The sequence below is a fragment of the Ochotona princeps genome, chromosome 15 (genome assembly GCF_030435755.1).
Source record: "Ochotona princeps isolate mOchPri1 chromosome 15, mOchPri1.hap1, whole genome shotgun sequence".
Classification (NCBI taxonomy): Eukaryota; Metazoa; Chordata; class Mammalia; order Lagomorpha; family Ochotonidae; genus Ochotona; species Ochotona princeps.
The window spans coordinates 24528164-24546091 of NC_080846.1; positions in this window are offsets into that span (position 1 = coordinate 24528164).

Sequence of the window (17928 nt, forward strand, 5' to 3'; positions counted from 1 at the left end):
AAATATCTAATGTTCTTTAACAAAAAGAAAAACGTATTCTATGTAAACAAAACATCAGATAAGGGCTGACAAAGGAAGATAGAAAGATGAGAAAGACACAGCCGCTGCTTTCAAAGACTAAATCTCATGGGCAGACACAGAAAAACACAGGCAGGAAAAAGACCAAATGAAGCAAGGCGGGGCTAGAAGGGAGTAGCTGCATATTCTAAAGATGTTTTAAACCCAGAGCCAGAAAATTTGATTCAAAACTGGGACTAAAGAGCAGTCGAGAAGAGAGAGCCGCTTCTGAATCCCAACCTGAGAAACAGCTGATGTCTCCTGCGTTCTGCCCTTCGCAGCTGAATCCAGGCCAGCAGTTCCTTGGGAAGGTCTAACATTTCCTCCAGATCAGTCCCTCAAGGGTAAATCCCTTGCTCTCTGTCCTCTCTCCTTCTGTCTCATTTTTATTTTGTCTTATTTCAAAAATCAGAGTAAAGCTGTGTTTTTTAGAAGCTGCTCTTTTAGCAACACACAGTGATGCAACTGCCTTATGTGTACAATAAATGTGTTCTTTTCTCCAAAACACCTTGCAAAGGAACCCCAAAATTCCAGCGTCCAGGCTTCCAGCAATCCTTTGAACTCTGTGGGCTTTCATTGGTGAATCGTGAGCTCAACCTTGCCAAAAACCAACAGTTGAACACTGCTTTCTTTTCCCTTTTCCGGTGGGCATAAACTGTTCCTCATATGAATAAATAATTGCACAAAGGGGGAAAAAGGCAAATTTAAATCAGTGAACTCAGTCACAGAAGCAAAACTGCCAATATTTCACATGACTAGCAATAAGGATCAAATAAACACGTCTAGGATTAAGGCTTTCCAAGAAGCCAAATGCTGCTTGTTCTCCAGACTAAGCCAGGGATGCCTTTGTTGGCAAGGGAGTGTCTGGCTTTCAAATCACTGGGGCACCTTAAGGAGGGTTTTGGAGGGACTCCAGGTTCTCTTGACAACAAGAAACTTTCCTTTTTTTTTGGTTGTTGATGGTGGTGATGGTGGTGAAGGACTCCAAGCCATACAAGGCCATGACTGAGTTAAATAATTCTCAAGAAGCCATAAACCACTGCAAGCCTCACATACCATAATAATAATGTTATGCCTTGGCTGAATAAGATGTGTGGGCCAAAATTAGGGAGGCACAAAATTCCTTGCATTTGAAGCCCTTTGCCATCAGTGATTCTAAGAATTGCTTTTCTTTTTCTTTGCTGGTTGTTCGTTGTCTTTAATTACTACCTTTTTGCAAAAACATTCAAGGGATGCACATATTTCTAGACTTGCTAACTATAGATTCAGAAGCCTTAATTCTCAAACCACATAACATCAGACATCATGTCTTAAAAAAAAAGTGCGTGAGGGGACTTATTTATTTCTTTTTATCAGGAAGGCAGACTTACAGAGAGAAGGAGAGACAAAAAGATCTTTCATCCACTGGTTCACTCCCCAAGTGACTGCAACTGCCAGAGCTGAGTCGATCTGAAGCCAGGAGCCAGCAGCCTCTTCTGGGTCTCCCATGTGGGTGCAAGGTCGCAAGGCTTGGGGCCATCCTCCGCTGCTTTCCCAGGCCACAAGCAGGGAGCTAAATAGGAAATGGAGCAGCCAGGATTAGAACTGGTACCCATATGGGATCTCGGGGCTTGCAAGATGGGGATTTGGCCACTGAACTATCGTGCTGGGTCCCAGATGTCATACCTTAAGTTAGAAGATGCTATCCAAGATATTTCCTGGGAATTTTATAAATCTCCAGACTCACACAGAAACGAATTTTGAAAACTTCTCTATTTTATGTTTATGTGCCTTAACAACTATAGGTCAATACCAACTTGCCATTATTGTTGCTACTGAATTCATTGTTTTTTCTATTAATAATGCTATCAAGAAATCAATAAGGGGTTCAGGGTTGTAGCACAGCAAGTTAAGTGGCTTTCTATGATGCCAGCATCCTATAGGAACACCAAGTTGAGATCAGATACTTCTGAATCAGATTCCTGCTAAGTGCACCTGGGAAAGCCATAGAAGATGGCCCAAATACTTGAACCCCTGCCACCTACTTGGGAGATCTAGATGGAGTTCAAGGCTCTTGACATCAGCCTGACCCAGCTCTGACCACTGTGGTCATTTGGGAAAGAAACCATCAGATGGAAGATTTTCTCTCTCTCTCTCTCTGCTTTTCAAATAAACAAATAAATCCTTTACAAATATTTTATATGTATTTTGCTATAGCAATGAGTTCAACAAAATCTTGGACTAGGTTGTGTATCCCTTGGTCTCTCAAATTTCACTAATTAATGACATTTGACAATGTAGAGCATGACATCGCCAAACTGAAAAAATATTGCACATATAAATTTAACAAGTTGTTTCATTATCACTCAGTATTACCTACAGAGTTCTGTATTTATTTTAATCATTATTGTAGAAGGCACTGAGACTGACAGTTACGGACGGTTTGAATAGGATCTGGCTCCTCAAATCCATGCAGATATTTAAATCACAAAGTCTTAGGTTAAAGGTTAATGAATTGGTGCAAATGACTGATGGATAGGGGTAGAGACTTGATCCAATTATCTTGTCTGGAGGTGAGACGTTTGAACAGCAGTTTAGGATGCTAGGATAGAGTCCCCTGGTGGAATCGGGATGGCTTTCTGAGAGACCACAGAGAGGGCAGAAAAGTGGCATGTCTCCTGTTTCTGCTTGCCCACTCACTGCTTGGCCCTTCCTCTGCAATGTCCTACCAGCAATTCCACCATTCTAACGGAAATATCCACTCATGAAATGTAAGCTAAAATAAGCCTTGCTGTTTATAAGTTAGTTTCTGTCAAAACTGTAGATAAAGTAATCAAGAACTGATTCACTCCAAACCTAACCCAACCTCCTCATACAGCAGAAGCAGGAAAACTAAAAACCCTTTTGTCTTTATACAAACTGAGTGAGGTGGGAGAAAATCAGAGTCTTGGCATCTATGGTGATGCTGTTAACCAAGGCAACCACAGCATGGTCCTGGGATTGGCAGTTCTGTCAGCAGCTTCCTAATCATGCAGACACAGGCTCAAATTATGAACAATGTCTTTTCAGCAGCAAGACCTTCCTGCCTATACAATATGTACTGCAAGTATGTTTCAATGAGCAGTCAAGCTTCTAGACCCTTTGAGATAAAGCTGTTGGAGTCTTGGTCAGTATTTTTCAGCCCTGGCTCCTTTTGCCACAGCACAGAGACTTGGATAAAAAATGGTTCCAGCAGGACCAGGATCCTACAAAGATCCTGCCTTTTGCTTAAACATTTTTAGCCATTAATTCTGGCTCAGAACTCTGAGACACAAACATGAGAGCTGTATCGCCTCCTTTCCCTTCCTGACACTGTTCCCCTCTGCCTTCCCTGTGGCTCCAAGGGCAGATCACCCACAGCCCTGCGCTTCCAGAGATCCTGCTGGAGTTGATGTCACCCAAACAACTGGGAAAGCTAGGTCCAGAGGCTGGCAGAGCAATCTGCTTATATTTTCCTCAGAAAAAGGAAGGGAGGAATTAGGGGTGGAGAGGAGCAGAGGAATCCTGGCTCTGCAGAGGAATGAGAAAAAAAGAACTGGAGCTACAGAGATGGCCCAAGACTTATTTTGTCTATAAGAATATAAAATACTGTAAGAAGGAAAAGTGTCAATATTAGTGTGCCAAGATTTTTAAAAATGGTTCCCCAAATTAATTCCAGCTGCAATCTTTGACAGATATGTTGTTACCACTTATGCTTAATTACTGCAAAGCATAAAACAACTGTACATGTGATAAAGTATGTGTTCAATCCATTGATTAGAGGCATAAATTCTGCAACTACTTTGACAGTTATGTATAGACACTGTGAATCTGGAAGTGTCAAAGAAAGGTGAGCATGAAGCAAGTGTTTGGGGCAGCAGTTAGGATGTCACGTGACTCCTACATCTGCATTAACTTCCTGCCAATGTTCATTCTGGGAGGCAGCAGGTGATGGCCCAAGTCCTTGGGTCCCTGTCAACCACACAGGAGACCCAGTCTGACTTCCCAACTCCTGGCCCAGCCTCAGCTGTTGTGAACATTTTGGGAAATGAATCAGTAATAAGAGAGCACTTTCACATAAAGCAAATAATAAATTTTTTAAGTGTAAGTAGTTCTTATTATTAGGCTATAAAATGGCTATAAAATTAGCACCACTTCTCATCTTGGCCATCCTTAACGCTCCACTTCCCATCTGGCTCCCTGGGAAAGCAGCAAAGAATGGCCCAAAGCCTTGGAATCCTGCACCTGCACAGAAAAGCCACAAGAGGGCGCCTGGCTTCGGATTGATTCAGCTCAGGCCATTGCAGCCACTTGGGGAGTGAACCAGCAGCTGGAAGATATTTCTGTCTCTCCTCTCAGTAATTCTGCTCTGCCGTCTCCATAAACATAAATAAATATTTATTTAAAAAAATAAGAAAGAAAGAAAGAGAGAAAGAAAGAAAGAAAGAAAGAAAGAAAGAAAGAAAGAAAGAAAGAAAGAAAGAAAGAAAGAAAGAAAGGAAGAGAGAGAGAGAGAAAGAAAGAAAGAAAGAAAGAAAGAAAGAAAGAAAAGAAAGAGAAAGAGAGAGAGAGAAAGAGAGAGAGAAAGAAAGAGAGAAAGAAAGAAAGAGAGAAAGAAAGAAAGAAAGAGAAAGAAAGAACCCTGAGCAAACATCAACCTGAGAATTGACCTTCTCTTCTGCCTACCAAGTTTTGCAAAGATCACAAACTCAAAGTCTCGTTCAATGACTACAAAGCAGATCAACAGAAGAAAAAGGATCCTGGGGCATTTCCGAGCCTTTGATAGAAGATTCCGGAAAAGTTCCCAGCCTCCAGAAGAAGATTTTGGAAAATACCCCAGCATCAGAGAGCAAGGAGGCTGCAAGTGCTGAATTATCCACCAGCTACCCATACAAAGGCAATTCCACCATCTGGTACCTTCTTTTACATTTGCTGGCAGATACATCTCTAAGGGCTGAGATAACTTTCCTGAGGTCACATACGAACAGCTGGCAGAATCCAACTCAAACCCAGATCTACCTGATACCCTTGTTTATAGTTTATAATTATGTTCTAACAGCCCTTCAAAAGTCTATGGAATTATGATAACCTATCATAACATTTCTCTAAATAATTCAGCCTGTAACAAGTTAAGCCATTGCCTGTGACACTGGCATCCCGTACTGGAGCACCAGTTTGAGTCTCAGATGCTCAACTTTCAATCCAGCTCCCTGATAATGTGCCTGGGAAAGCAGCAGAAAATGGCCCAAGTATTTGGGCCTGTGCACCCATGTGGGAGTCCTGGAAAAAGTTCCTGGTTCCTGGCTTTGGTCTAAGCCAGCCCTGGCTGTTGTAGCCACTTGAAGAGTGAACCAAAGGATGGAAGATCTCTCTCTTTCTCTCCCTCTCTCTCTCAGTCTCTACCTCTCTCTGCAACTTTCCTTTCAAATAAATAAATATTTAGAAATCATTTTTTAATAAAAATTATTCCGCTGTATCCCTGTGAGTGCCAGAGGCATACATTTTGACTATTCTAAAACATTGTGGATAAGAGATCTCAGGACTGAAGTGACGTGTTGGGGAGGCACACTTCCTTTAGGACAAATCTGTAACATTTCTGCTGTCCTCGATAGAAGATGAACTGCTAGGCAGCTTACAGAGCTGAATTTTCTTCTGGTTGGAGAAAAACTAGAATCTACACTCCTCAGTTCTCCAGGCTTTTCCAGACGCTGTGCCTTACAACACAGATTCCTTGAGCTTCCTGTTGGGGAGAGGAAAGGGTATCTTTCCCATGCCCTAAAGCGAAGGGTGAAGACCCTCAAAGGCACCATTTAGAGAGCTTAACAACTGCTCCCTAAACTTCACGTGCAGGATGGCTACTATCTAATTCTCATCTACAGAAGGGTGGTGAGGAATGACTGCGGCTCTAGTTGCTAGTTTGACAGTTTGAAGACAACCTCAAGAGAAGCAGGTGCATGAGGAACTAACTACATTTCTGCCCATTATTGGGCAGAAGGTACAAGTTTCCATGGGCCAAGTAGGCCAGGTGGGAGGAAGTAACTTGGAGTCATGTCTAATCCTTACCTAAAAGAATTGCCAGATGGAAAGGTGTAACCTGACAATCATTTGCCTTAAGTCCAGGTGCTGAGAGTGGGATAGGGTTGTTCCCTAAGCTGCAATGTCATCCAGACCAAGGAAACTACAGTTGGAGCTCCTTGGTGGGCAGACCTCCCCAACACTCCTTAGGGAACACAACCAACAATTACACACCAATCACCTCAGAGGAAATCATCAGATTACAAACTATGAAAGCCATAAGGGGCCTTTTGTCATTAATCCCCTCTCCTTCAGAGCTTGGCTCTGGAAATGTTAGAAATAACACTTGGAAAGCAAAGAGTAGAACTTCAAGGCAAAACTGGGAAATAGAGAAGTCACTTATGCATGTTGCTGATTGCAAGAATCCAAGCCCTAATTAGGCATATATTTGAGTAGGTAAGAGTCAGGAGGGACAAAAAAAAAAAAATGAAGTGGATCCATTTTGTGCTGGTGGAAACACTAAGACTCACTGAAAGGCTGAGATTACATCCAGGAATGAGATTTGACAGGGAGCAGTGAGAAAGCGTAAAGTTGATGCCCGGCTTATCCTATTCAGTTCAGCTTCCAAGTAAAATGATCTTATCACTGTAATAGGAACAAGAGAACAAAAAACAACTCACGGAAACTAAACTTTAGAGTAGAATTTCAAAGTGTTGCATGAAAGACAACAGAAGTAAAGACACCACCTAGAAATTAGAGCAAAAATTTGAAAAACTAAATTAAAATGCATAAAAGCCAACATTCATTGAAAAAAATATCCAGAGGGCCCGGGGCAGTAGCCTAGCAGTTAAAGTCCTCGCCTTGAATGCACCGGGACCCCATATGGGTGCCGGTTCTAATCCTAGTGGCCCTGCTTCCAATCCAGCTCTCTGCTTGTGGCCTGGGAAAGCAGTTGAGGACAGGCCAAAGGCTTCGGATCCTGCACCTGTGTGGGAGTCTTGAAAGAGGCTCCTCAATAAACGCTTGTTGCATGAATGAATCACGATGTGCAAGCAGCCTATGCAAAGGTTTTGAGATAAGATCTTCCTTGGCCATTTCAAGAAGAGCAGTGTAGGAGTGGACATGTCATCCTTCTGTTAAGACCCCCACATCCCAAAGAGGAATACTTAGGTTTGAATCCCAGCTCTGGCGTCCAGCTCCAGCTTCTTCCCAGTGCAGACCCTGGGAGGAAACAGAAGCAGCCCAAGTGACTGGGTTCCTGCTACCCACAAGAGAGACCTAAACTGCATTCCCAGCTACTGGTTCTGCCTTGGCCCATCCCCAGCCATTACAGGCATTTGGGAACTGAATCATTAGAGGGGAGTTCTTTCTCTCTTTCTCTCTGCCTTACCCAAATAATTAAATAAATATACTTAAATGCAGTGTAGCCAGATTAAAGAAAGCATTTGAGGGAATTGGCAGGCAAGGCCCCTGAAAGCCATGACAAGAACTTTGGTTTTTATTCCTAAGACATATGGTAATCCACTTCAAAGTTCCAAACATCAGAATGTTAGGGCACAATTTGCATTTGAAAGAACTACCCTTGCTTCTGTGAGGACAATAAAGTGTAAGGGAACAAGGGGGGCGAGGAAAATGCTCTAGTCCAGGCAAACACTGTCCCTAACAATATCACAGAAGTCATGTAATTAGGAATAAATCTTGAAGTCAGAGAAGATTTGCTGATGAATTAGAGACCAGGTATCAAAAAAAATAAAAAAAAAAAGGATGAATCCAGAGTTTTTAGTCTGAACAAAAAAAGGATGGAGAAACATAAAAATGAAATCCAAGGTGAGAAATTAAGGATTATTTTGAATTTATTAATTTCAAGGTCCCTGGAGATGCCATGTGTGTTACTTCACTAAAAAGATAAAATCAGAAGGAAATTACCTATTCAAGTTTATCCCCCTCAACATAACACATGTATCTGCTGTGGTCTTAGGCCTGCATGTCCTTTGTTCACTGCTTGGGTGAGTCAGTGAAGATGTTAATGCTAAGATGCTTTGTAGTTCTAATTTATGTATTTTCAAGAGCTCCAGGAGAGGTGGGGCCTAGTAGTAATGGAATGTGGTCAGGGAAGCCAGGAGGGGGGGAATGTCTACAGCTTTGTACATGTGCGCAGGTTGCTCACTGAACATCTCTTAAGATAACATATTGCGGTGGAAGCTGGAACATGGGTCTTCAGTTTAACGGACAGCTTTCACAGTAATGACCATTTGTTCCTCTTCAGACAGGATTGCCACATGGATTTGTCATTTGCTAATTTCTAGTGGGCTGTTATCACCAAGTTTGGTTAATAATGACTCATTAATACATCCTAGACTTCTCTGGTGTGATCTCTCTCCCATCCCACAACGCATCTTTCAAGGGCTGAATGAAGGACTAAGCTTGCAGGCCCATCTTGAACCTTCACAATCCTATAACACATTCCTCATAGCAGAGTGCATACTATTGATTCTCTCCCTTTGGGATCCCTGTACATCTTCCCCTCTCTCCTCCATATACTCACCCTTCCATTCCCATATTACATTCTCCCCCTGTCCTCCAGCTTCTTGAGACATTGACCTCTCCCATTTGGGAAAGGGTTCACATGTTCACCCTGTTCTTTCTTCGTTTTCCTGACAAAGATGTGGCTTCTCCTTCAGTCATGGAAGAAGCTTTCACTCCTCCAGACGCTGACTTTGGGCTGTTCCCTGATCTCCTTCAACCCGCTGGGCTCCACAGGGTTCCCTGTGGCTAACTACTCAAGTGGGCTCCCCCAGAACTCAGTCATGGCCATCTGCTCTCCCATCTGCATGTTTCTTCCCTTAAAACCTCATTCACTCCCTCCTAGCACTGCCATCAACACCTCTTGTGCCTTTAGGTTCAAGTTGGACTTCCCATTCAGAGTTTGAACTTTTTGAAAGGTAGTCAAGTAAAGTAGCAGTCTAGCATTGAATCCAGGGGGCTTGGGTCTAAACCCCAATGTTTCTGTATAAAATTGAAGTCACGTTTATATTTCCTTTGTAAAACAGGGATAATAATAATAATAATGCCAATCTCAAACACTCTCCATGATGATTCAGTAAGTTGGTAAGTGGAAAATACATAGTGCTTGGCACATAGGAAATACTAACAGCCAGCTCTCACTGCTGGAGATCACACCATCACCACAGATTCAATTTCCATATCACCAAATGACTCATTTGTTTTTCTTCCCCCTTTAACCAGTTCTTCTGTTCTTCCATGGACTCTAATTCTCAGACGTATAAAACCAAATATTTTATCTCCAACTTGCCCTCTATTTCAATTCCTGCTCCAGTCATTTGTGAGATGCATCTTGGTAATTGCCCTGTTAATTGCTCCTCTTTTATCAAATTATTTATTTGAAAGTCAAAGTTACAGAGATAGACAGGGAGAGAGACACTGAGAGCTCTTCCCTCCACTGTTTCACTCAGCCACGAGACGGGGCTGACACCAGGAGCCCAGGAAGTATAACCAGGTCTCTCATGTGGCTGGCAGGGATCAGAGCACCTGGATCATCCGCCACTTTTCCCAGACCATTAGCAAGGACCTGGATCAAGACACAAACTGTCGCTCGAATGGGATCCTTGCTTGCTGAAAACAGGTTTACCAGCTACGTCAAAATACCAGCCCCTAATTTTTCCTTTGAGTTTTCATTTAAATTCTTTTTTGTCCTCTTCCTAACTTTGTTTTGCCTTCATCTAGCCAAGCCAACCAGTATGGGACAAGAATTTGTCTGCTTAGGATGCCCACAACCCATATCAGAGTGTCTGGGTTCAAGTTCTGGCTCCGCTTCCAACTCAACTTCCTGCTCGTGCACACCCCGGAGGGCAGCAGGTGATGGCTAAAGTACTTGAGTTCCTGTCACTCATGTGAGAGACACAGATAGGCTTTTGGACTCCTTGCTTCCACCTAGCCCAGCTCCGGCTGTTACAGACTTTTATGGAGTAAACTAGCAGACAAAAGACTCTGTCTTTCTGTCTCTGATTCTCTGCCTTTCAAATAAAAATAATAAGCAAAAAAAATAATAATAAGCAAATATTTTTACAAAGACCATCAACAGGTCAGCCTCTGCCTTAGGCTTTGCAAATTCAGCTCCGCACCCACAACAATGAAAATCTCCTAGGTTCCAATTATTGTTCTTTCCTTCACTCAGAAACCTTTGCAATTCCATTTCCTTGCACATCAAGCAAAGAATTTTCCAGGCAGAGAGAACATTCGAGAACTCCTATAACACAACTCTACCAGATGCAAACTTCCCCACTGTCCCAAGACTATGTCACATTCTTCTCTGGCCTTTCTGTTTTCTTGAGTGCCGGTCCCGTAGCAGTGGTCCCTTCCACTTTTCTCCACCTTCAGGCCAGCTCAACATCCACTCCTTCCCAATGGCGCACAAACCCACTTGATCTCATTCTTCCTATTGCTGCAACAGTCAACACAAACATTCAGCTGTAATTTTTCAAAGGTAATTCAAAACATTCATAGAAAATCAAATTAAAAGAAAAGTATATTCCAGCGCAAAATGCTTTTGAAATTCTTGTACAAAATACACATATTTTTCATGATTCGTTTATTTCTTGAACTTTTTGAAAATTTGTTAAATGCATGACTGTTGAAAAATTTTACACCCTAACAAATTTTTCCATTTTATTTAACTTCTTAAAAATTACCCTGTGTATGCTGTGACATGTTATCCCAGGTAATTTCCAAAGCCATACTTTATGTATATTAGTTTACAAAATCCTAGAAGGTTGTGATACTTCCTAAACTTCCATGTTCTTGTGGCATCAAAAGCCATAAATATGAACAAAAGGCTAAGAAAGCCTTGATGATAACATAAAAATAATAATACGCACTATACCACATGCCAAGTACTTTTCTAAGGAACTGTGCACATATTAATTTAAACCTGACATTCAATGTTAGAAAGCAGAAATATATATGTACTTGACAACTGAGAAAACTGAGGTATAGAAAGCGTAACTAACTTGCGTATGATTGTTCACTGACCCAGAGTCAGCTTTACAAAGATGTGTGAAGAAAGGCAAAACATCATCTAGGAAAAGCATGCTGTTAAAAGTACATTCAAGACCCGAGGAAAGGAAATGCAAGAACCCATCCACACTTCACCAGGTTTTAAAGGAAAACAGACAGGTGAGAATAACATTGCTTTGCTCAGATGCAACTTACACTTCCTCATCTCTGTATTTTTCTAAGACACAGAAGAAGTCTAAAATAAATAAATAAGAAAAAACAACAAACATACAATCTGTTCTCCCTGTCCCCATTTTAGAGATGAGGTCAGCAGGTCTGCTTTCAAGTCCACCATTCTTAAGGAAGGACTGCTGTGAACTTGTGTCTGCCCTGCACAAGAAGTCGCTTGTACATGGTGTTCTCTGAAAATCATATGCTTTTCTTCTCAGCCTTGTCACAAAGACTAGTTTGGGACCCCCACAAATACTGAAGTGCTATGCTAACTCAAAGCAGTTTGCAAAGTGGTGGAGCAATGCCAAAAAAGAAAAGAATAGAAAAGAAAAACAAAAGCATGTGCACCCTCATCTGCATGTCCAGTCTTCCTTCTTCCAGGGGAACGTGAAGGGACTGGGTAATCCCTGGAGGTCTGGAAGCCTGGCTGAGCTGCCTGCACTTCACTGCTCAGAGTGATAACCCCTAGAGCTGGGCAAGGCCTCATTGTGTAGCACCTCCTTTTTGTGCGCCAAGGGGAGCCAACAGTGATTACCCAGCACAGTCAACCTGAGGTGGTGAGTCGAGGAGTCGACAGGATCAGTCATTTGCCTGGGACTCCAGCACGGATTTTCATTAGAGAAGGGGGGATAGCCTGTTACCTTGGCAAACTCTGCCCAGTGAGAGGCCAGCCCTTCAGATGCAAGAAATATTGCAAATCCAGTGTAAACGTTTTTGCAATGGTTACCTCTGCTTACAACTGTGATTTAAACAACGAAGTGCGAAAGAAGAAACCTTCTTAGGCAACTCAAGTTTTCTCTCACCTCATTGGTATTCAGACACAGGGTTTTTTTTTTTCCTAAGCTCAGATGATTTCCACATGCATGGAAGACTTCAGATTTGATTTTATTGAAGACAATTAACATGACTTTGAAAGGTGGCTATCTATATGTCATTCTCCCTCCAGCAAAATATTTGTATGAGAGAATGTTCAAGCTGTCACACACATTTGTGACTGACATTTAAATGGATTATTAACTGCCTTGCCCCTAGCACCTATTCTGCCTTCTGTGGCTTCTCTCCTCCAACACTGCTGAAAAGTGACTTGAGGCTCTGCAGACTCCAAAGGCAGCCTGCCAAATCAAGCAGACAGGCTGCGAGAAGCAAGGGTACATTGTCAGAGAGAAGTCAGTTAGTTCAGTTCCCCCGGGATAGGTGTGTGTTGATGTAACCATGGTTTCTAATCTCCTTGGGTACTCTCTTTGTACCTATACATGCCTTATACACTATGTTCAAAAGAAACATGATAATAGCTAACAGCTGGACTCTTTCTACCACCTTCTATAGAGTACCTTCTTAGTTTGCAGCTTCCTAGAACAAAGAATGTCTCTGATGTTCAAGGCCAGAAGCTTGATTTATAAACTTAGCACAATGAACCCTGTCAAAATTTTATTATCAGTTGGCTTCTACTGTAATATATGGAGGATGTACTTAGCATGTACAAGGATGACTTCTAAGAACACACTGGAACTTTCCATTTGTTAACCTTCTCTTAGCTCTGAAAACTGTAATTCCATTTTTGTTTTTATTCCAATAGTGTTTAGCCAATTGCCACAGAGCTCGCCATCTCCATTCATTTTTCTTTTTTTTACCTAAGATTTATATGTTCAAGTAGAACATATAAATCTCTTACTCATCTTACTGCAAGAAGAGTATCACACATGGTTTAACACGCGAGTGTTTTCTCTCATCAAAGCCAATGCCCTGGTTAAATCTTGGATGATGTAATGTAATCATCACAGTCCTGGAACCTGGGGTTGGGGAGCATAATCAAGATCTCTGCTGGACTAGGCTAATAATCATCTTTTTCATCCACTGGCACAAAAAACAACTAAACAGTGTTGTGTCTAAATTCCTTAAGTTACCATTAGGTACCAGTGATTGAATCTATTTACAGCATTTTGGGGGCCAGTCTTATCTTAGGAGGTGATCTGTGTTTTGAGAGAGCCTGTTGCTGAAAGAGAGACAGCATGCAGACTCATCCTCACGGGTCACCTGCCTGGAAAATTTAAGCTGACAGAACCTAAGAAGCCTGTGGCTCCAAGTAATGACACCATCTTTGGTTTTCAGGTTCATTTTCCTGCCTAAATCCTCTGTCACCTGCCTCTTCCCTAGGGGATAAGCTAATACAAGATTGTTAGCTCTCTCAGCTAGTCCATCTGGCTCACCAACATTTATCTCCCAAATAGTACCCAAATTAATGGGACAAAAGAGTGATATCAATAGGTAAGACTTCTCTAAGATCCCCCAACTTTGCAGGAAAAAAAAAAAATCAATAGCTTCCCTTTCAAAGCAGTAGTCACCTGTAAGCAATGGATCATTCCAGAGCATTTTTGTGGAGCCCAATTTGGTACGGATATCAATCTGGGTTGTTTCTGCCATATTATTCTTATTAAACTTTTAATGCTTAAGTCTCCTACAAAAATTGACTTTCTTTCCCAATCAGGAAGATTGGGAGGCAATGCATACCATAGGCATATACAGAAGGAGTACTGCATCTACATCATAAATGTAGATATTCAAAAGCATGGAGCGTGAGGCCCACCACTTTGTAACTGGGAGTCAGATTTTCACAGCTTTTCTCCCCTAGGCTATGGCTAGAGCAGAGTTTCCCCTCCAGGGACACTAGAAGTGATGAACACACATGTGGGAACAAACTACCTGTGTCTGAATCTTGGTCCTACTCCACCACTTCACCTCCATGTGCCTCAGTCTCTTTCTTTGCCACAGGGATAATAATCGTGTCTTAGGGAATTCATGTGGTCATTACAGTTGAACTGTTTCAATAGTGCCTGGTTAATTGTAAGTGCCAACTCTTATCATTTTTATAGTCTATAGAACACTAGTTTCCACAGGTGTTCCCGGTGAAAACAAGAGTCTGTAGCTAAAAATGGTTGAAGAAACTTCACACTAATATATCCTATTGAATCTACCAGTTACGTCAGTTGTCAGTTATGTCAGCTGTAAGTCAGATATGTCAGTTACATATCACTAAAGGGAAAAAATAATGACCCCAAAAGAAATAAGGAAATAATCAGTGGCAATTAAACTAGGGCAGTATGCTTCTTCCAAGATTTGGCAATTCTGTTTCAGTTACAGTGTTCCTTTGGTGGGTAGAAGGCAATTCTTTTGTACATACCTGGCAACAAATAGTTCTGCAACTACCGAGGCTCACCATTTCTTATGTTCCATCAAGCACTTAGTTAATGCATTGCAAGAAAATATCGAATTAGAGTGCTATGATTGGAGTGTTGGTGAAATCCTAACCCAAAGGCTAGAAAGTGTTAGAAAGTTTAGCCTCAGGGGAAAGAGGTGTGATTAGGCTCTGAGAGTAAGGCCCTCAGCAACAGGCCTAGAAGCTGGGGTCAGGCATTTGGCCCAGTGGATGAGAGGGCGGATTTGGGTCTGGGCTAAATGCTCAATTCTGGTTTCCTGCTAAGGCACACTCAAGAAGCAGTGGGCAGCTCAAGTGGCTGGAGCTCTCTCACCCACACGCAGACTGAATTTCTTTCTGGTTCCCAGCTTCAGCATAGCCCAGCCCAGATCATTGCAGGGATTTGGAAAGTAAACCAGTAGGTAGGAGTGATTCTTTCTTTCTTTCTTTCTTTCCTTCTTTCTTTCTTTCTTTCTTTCTTTCTTTCTTTTTCTTTCTTTCTTTCTTTCTTTCTCTTTCTTTCTTTTCTTTCTTTCTTTCTTTCTTTCTTTCCTTCTCTCTCTCTCTCTCTCTCTGCCTACAATAAATAAATTAAAATAACTGTTTTTAGAAAATGAGGTCTGATTGCCTCAGGGCCATTTGGCGAAGATAAAATAAATAAGTGGCCCACAGGCACCTTCCCCTCTCCACCATGTGAGCACACAGAGGCAAGGCCATCAACGAGCCAGCCAGCGTGGCTCCTCATCAGATACCACGTCTCCACCAGCACCTGCATCTTGGATCTTCTAGTCTCCCCAAAACCATGGGAAATAAACTTCTATGTGTAAGCCACCCGGTCAATGGCATTTTGTAATAGTTGCCCCACATTTATGAATTTTTGCTGCTGTTTTACACATAGCCCATGATCTTACTCCACATATTTTGGAGATATATGGAAATCTTTTGTTTTAATGCAAATTACAGTGGAATTATGAGGAAGACATTTGAAAGCATGATTAACCCTCATACAGGTTGTGCCAACAATGTACCTGATTCAGTTGATATGATGAAAACAGAAATGGCCATGATCAAGTTCCCATGTGCCCAGCAGAAAATGCTCCTTGGCCAGCAGCCACCATGAGACACCACAACCTAGCTTCAGAGATGATAAAAAACATGGGGACCAAGTGCTACTTAGAATTGATGAAATATTGATATGCCCCCCTCCTTTAGGAGATCACCAATGTGTATTAGCACATTAAAGGTACAAGGAAGCCCTTCAGTAAAACCATATTCGCTGACCTAAGGCAAAATAAACAAGTAAACTGAGCCGTTTTGAAATGTATGCCAACAGCTCTGAACCAGACATAGAAGGGATTGTATAAACCACTTTAAAATACAGAAGCATCAAAGAGAAGGAAGATGTCCCTGCCATGGGATCAAAGACAGAAGAGCAGCTGCCAGAAAAACCTGAGAGACTAGTGACGACGCAATACCTCCCTGTGAGGAGTATGTGTGATATTTAGCTGCTGCTTGGGATTCCCACATCCCATATCAGGGTGTCTGGGTTCTGGGCCCAGCTCTGCTTCCAATTCCAGCTTCCTGATAATGAATACCCTGCAGGCAGCAGGTGATGGCTCAAATGACTGGGTCCAAGTCACCCAGGGAGGAGAACTGGACTGAGTTGCAGGAACTTGGCCTCAGCCTGGTCCAGCCCTGGGTACTGCAGGCATTTGGGGAGTAAATCAGAGGCTGCAAGATCTCTCTATATTGGTGTCTGCCTCTCTGTCTTTCAGATAATAAAAATAAAATCTCCAGTAGGAGTGAACAGTTAAATACATAATGTAGATCCATAAACTTAAAGAAAACATTCACCTTGATTCTGGTCCAGAGTTTCTACTGTGAAGAGACTAACTCCTCTGAACTAGTAAAATTCCTGCTGCATGAATATTACTGAGCTCTCCATATACAGCAACTCTGAGTGTAACCAATAGCTACAAAATGATTTAGGGACCTCGAATTGATCATCTGCCAAAGTGTGATGATAGCAGTACATTAATCAAGGTGGCGATGTTTGACTGCAATGGCGCAGGTGCAGCATTTTAGCAGAGTACCTGTCCTGGAGTACTGCAAGGTTCATTTCAATGAAGGAGGTAAGAGGGAAATCCAGGAGAAGCTAAAAGAAAGCATGGGTCACTGTAAGCTCTGGGGGCCATCGCCACTTTCCTGTCCCACATTCTAAAAGGATGGATTGCAGTAGAGGTCATTAGGCAGACAGCTTACTGTCCTTTCCTTTTTCCTCTCCTTGTTTTTCATCTCAACTAACTCAAAAGAGGAGAAAGAAAATGGGGAGATAACTTACCACAGGAAGTTATCTCTTCCTTTCAATGGAAGGAATGGGCCACTAATAGAAGTTTTTTTTAGAAGATTTATTTATTTATTCAGAAAATCAGAGAGAGAGAGAGAGATCTTCCATCTGCTGATTCACTTCTCAGATGGCCACAACGGTCAGCACTGGGTTAGCTCAAAGCCAAAATCCAGGAGCTTCATCTAGGTTTCCCGTGTGGTTGTCAGGGGCCAAACACTTGGGCCATTCTCTGCTGCTTTTCCCAGGACATTAGTATGGAGCTGGATCAGAAGTGAGGTAGGTCCTGTAGGGGATGCCGGCACTGCAGAGAATGGCTTAGCCCACAACACCACAGTGCAACTGAAGAAAAATATGTCACAAATATTGCAACTTGCATTATTGGCAGCAATGAAGTTAATAAGATTCGGTTGGTTCAGCTTCCCCATGCAGATGTTAAGAAGGTTGAGGCGCAAGTTACTGAACCACGAAGATTTTTCCCTTGTGCAAGGAGGAGAGGAAGGGCAAAGCACGAGAGAACAAAGGAGTAGACAGCTATGCCACAGAGCATCAGTCATGGCAGGGAAAGGAAGAGAATATAAGAGGAGAAAGGTCTAGATGGAGGCATAGGAGACCCATTCAAGCAAGCACACAGTAGCAGAGGCATGTGCAGACGAAAGAAGGAACTAATCATTTTTTAAAACAGCCTCCGGAACTGTCTGGAGGATAAAGAAAGACCCCAGAGAAAAAGGTGGCATTTATCATGGGTTTCCATGGTGATGACTACACTGTCACCACCAGAGCATCATGACTTCAGAACAGGAATGAGGGCATAATAATAGCACGTACCAATATCTCCCTTGGAAATTCATCCTAAGCTCTTAGTATTTATTCATTAGTTTTCCTAACACCTGTGAGGTAAGGGGCATTACCCATTTTAGAGATTTAGACAACAAGAGGAAATGGACCAGGTACTTGGAAGTTACACTCTGTAGTATCAGCTTGTGGGATAGCTGACACATACAGACGGTCTCACTGGTGGCTCTTGACAAGCGATGAGTATTTTGAGCTAATCTTTTTTGGGAAATGTGCACTGGGG